A 4,287-nucleotide genomic window follows, 5' to 3' on the forward strand; every position below is an offset into this window, starting at 1 on the left:
AAAATTAATAAAACTTATATAAATATATATATATAAAACGAAAGCATACACACTTGTTAACGAAAATGAAAGCACTCCCTGGGTAATCGAAAGCTAATGACGTTAATATATATATATATATATATATATATATATATATATATATATATATATAACAAGTTGGACCAAAGTTTATTCATAGATGAGGCTTTACATCGATCGACTAACACAGTGACCGATTTGCTACATAAAGGTTCAGACTTTTCAATTTGTAAACACGCAACTCGATGCAAAAGGCCATGTAAATTGAAAAAACAATAGATACCACGTGATAAACAAATGGCTTTGCACAGGAGAAAAGGTAGCGACAGTGTCCGAATATATTTTAAGTTATATATTTTAAGTTAACATGGGTTTTCAATCAACAATAACATACAACAAAGATTATATCCAAAATTATGGATTTACAAAAGGGATAGTTAAGTTTACCTTAGATACTTTTGAGAAAAGAAAAATAAAAGCTTGAGAGGTTGAGAAAACACTCAAATCCTTCAACAATGGTTTCTTCTTCAACAAGACTAGAGCTTTAATGGTTGGGTGGTGTTTCAATGGAGGAGAATAGGAGAAAGGTGAAAACTTTAGAGACTTTTCAAGGGAGAAAACTGAGTCTCCAAGAAAAACCCCAAATGGCTGCCACACTCAACCGCTGAGTCTTTAAAAATAACTTAGGGTTTTGCTCCTATTTTCTATTTATATTGCTACTTAAGTTAAACTAGCAGTACTAGTATAATTAGTTCCGCTCTTCGTTTAACTTTAAAATTTTAGATTCTTAACCTAGATATTTTTTTAGGAATTTTCATATTTTTAATTTATTTTTTTGCTACACTTTTTTGGTATGTATTTTTCATGTTGACAGTATTAGTTCTGACACCAGTTCTCATTATTTTGACTTCAAACTTGATATCCCAGTCCTAAATATTAAGCTAGGAATATTCATGCAGTTTTTATAATTTTTCAGGATATTTCACCGGTACGCACTTATACCGCGAAACAGAACCGATATCTGCATTTTTCGTCAGAAAAGCGACTTTCAACATTATTAATCACTTACTATAATTACTTAAGCCTCATAATAATTATTAGGGTCAATTATGGAATTATTTCCTAATTCTCATATTTAATTAATTAGGTTCCTTAATTAAAGGTGCGGGTTCTTACATTCACCCCACCTTTTTAGGATTTTGTCCTAAAAATCAGAAACATACCTGTCCCGAAAGTCAGAATACTGCCGGAGAAGCTCGCCCTCTCGCTCCCAAGTACACTCCTCAGGAGTTCTTCCGGTCCACTGCACTTTGACCATCGGAATGATCTTGCTCCTTAGTTGTTTCTCGCCACGATCGAGAATCTTGAGTGGTCCGACTGGAGTTTTCAAGTTCTCCCGAACTTCCACATCATCCGGTTGCACCACGTGCGAAGGATCTGTTATATACTTCCGAAGCTGAGAAACGTGAAACACGTCGTGGATGTTGGCCAAATTCGGAGGCAAGGCAAGCCGGTAGGCAACAGGTTCTACTCTACCAAGAATCTGGTAGGGCCCAATGAATCGCGAGCTCAGCTTCCTCACTCCGAGGGCCCGACCAACACCGGTGACAAGTGAAAGTCTCACAAACATGTGCTCTCCCTCACTGAACTCTAGTGGATGATGCTTGACATCGTAGTAACTCTTCTGGCGGTTCTGCGCCTGCTTCAGTTTCTCTCGGATCATTTGGATCTGCTGGGTAGAATCTTGGACAAAGTCCAAGCCAAACAACTCCTTATCTCCAACCTCATACCAGCAGGTAGGAGTCTGACACCTCCTACCATACAACACCTCGTAGGGTGCCATGCCCAGGCTAGCATGGAAACTGTTGTTATACGAAAACTCCACCAATGGCATGTACCTATCCCATGCTGAACCCTGTTCCAAAGTGCAGGCCCTCAACATGTCCTCCAAGGTCTGGATGGTCCGCTCAGTCTGTCCGTCAGTCTGAGGGTGATAGGTTGTACTCAATCTCAACTGAGTACCAAAAGCTCCCTGCAGCGCCTCCTAGAACCGACATGTTAACTTCGGGTCCCTATCACTGATGATACTCTCGGGCACCCCGTGAAGCCTCACAATCTCGCGAACATAAAGTTTGGCCAACTCCTCTGCAGTGAAGCACACCTTCACTGGAAGAAAATGGGCAGACTTCGTCAGTCTGTCCACTAAGACCCAGATAGAGTCGCAACCAACCTGAGTTTTCGGCAAACCCACCACGAAGTCCATGGAAATGCTCTCCCATTTCCATTCTGGAATCTCAAGAGGTTGAAGCTTACCTGACGACTTCTGGTGTTCTATCTTCACCTTTTGGCGAATCAAACACTTGGACACATACACAGCTATGTCCTTCTTCATACCCGGTCACCTGAAACTTCTCTTCAAGTCCTGATACATCTTTGTAGCACCAGGGTGAACCGTGAACTGGCCCTTATGGGCCTCCGCCATAACCTCTTCGGTCAAAGGATCTCAAGGAACCACAATCCTTTTTTGGAACAACAAAAGTCCATCTTCATTCCAAGACACACCGTCTTGGTTCTTTACGTAGTCCAGACACTTTCTTTGCACTTGCGCCTCTTGGATATTCTCCATAAGCTCATTCTTGACTCTCACAGTCTCCATCTCGAGAAGTGCACCCCCAAACAAGGAAGTCACCGACAGGTCTCGAAACTTCTCAATGACATCGAAGTCACCAATCGACAAACTAGATAGACTCACAGATTTCCGACTCAGAGCATCAGCTACCACATTGGCCTTGCCAGGATGATACTTCAACTCAAAGTCGTAGTCCTTCAGAAATTCCATCCATCTCCTTTGCCTCATGTTCAGCTCCTTCTGATCGAACAAGTACTTCAAACTCTTGTGGTCATTGAACATAGCAAACTGCATACCAAACAGATAATACCTCCAAATCTTGAAAGCAAAAACAATAGCAACCAACTCCAAATCATGAGTCGGGTAGTTCTCCTCATGAAGCTTCAACTGCCTCAAAGCATAAGCAACCACTCTACCGGTCTGCATCAAAACATAGCCCAGCCCCTTTTTCAGAAGCATCACAGTAAAGCTCAAACTGCTCATCAGGATCAGGAAGGATCAACACAGGTGCGGTAGTCAATCTCTCCTTCAACTCCTGAAAGCATTCCACACACTCGTGAGTCCACACAAACGGAGTCTCTTTCCAGGTAAGGCGAGTGAATGGAAGAACCATCGTGGAGAATCCCTTGATGAACCTCCTGTAGTAACCTGCTAAACCCAAGAAACTCTTAACTTTAGTAACCGTCTTGGGCCTCTCCCAATCTACCACAGCTTCAATCTTGTTGGGATCCACTGCAACTCATTCAGCTGAAATCACATGCCCAAGAAACTTCATCGACTTGAGCCAAAACTTACACTTGGAAGGCTTAGCGTAAAGCTTTTTCTCCTTCAGCACTTGCAAAACAATTCTCAGATGTTCTGCATGCTCCTCCTCAGTCTTGGAGTAAATCAAAATATCGTCGATGAAGACGATCACAAACTTATCCAGGTACGGCTGGAAAATTCTGTTCATGTAATCCATGAACATAGCAGGTGCATTGGTGAGTCCAAACGGAATCACCAAATACTCAAAGTGACCATATCTCGAACGAAACGCGATCTCAGGGACATCCTCCGGCTTCACCCGAATCTGATGGTATCTGGACCAAAGATCAAACTTCGAATACACGAAGCACCCCTGAGCTGATCCAACAAATCATCAATACGCGGGAGGGGATACTTGTTCTTGATTGTCACCTTGTTCAGCTGCCTGTAGTCGGTGCACAATCGTATAGTCCCGTCCTTCTTCTTCACGAAGATGACCGGTGCTCCCCACGGAGACACACTCGGTCGAATGAAATATTTCGCTGAAAGATCCTCAATGTACTTCTTCAGCTCTGCCAACTCCGGTGGCGACATCCGATATGGAGCTAATGAAATAGGCCCCACACCAGGCAACAAGTCAATGGAGAACTCTATCTCCCGCTGTGGCGGAAACTCAGGAATCTCCTCAAGGAATTCCCCCACCACAGGAATGCCAGTGATATCCTCCAGTGTCCCACTCACCAAACCTCCCAAAATGACATAACCGAATGCCCTTGCTCTCAAGGCTCTCTTAGCCTGCAGCAATGAAATATAAGGCGAGGAACTAGCTGTGAAATCACACGGAGACATCACCACACGCTTGGCACAACACTCAATCATAACACAGTTATTGG

Source organism: Gastrolobium bilobum, unplaced genomic scaffold (assembly GCF_033153095.1).
Source record: "Gastrolobium bilobum isolate Gb01-03AN ecotype WA unplaced genomic scaffold, APGP_CSIRO_Gbil_v1 utg26632, whole genome shotgun sequence".
Classification (NCBI taxonomy): Eukaryota; Viridiplantae; Streptophyta; class Magnoliopsida; order Fabales; family Fabaceae; genus Gastrolobium; species Gastrolobium bilobum.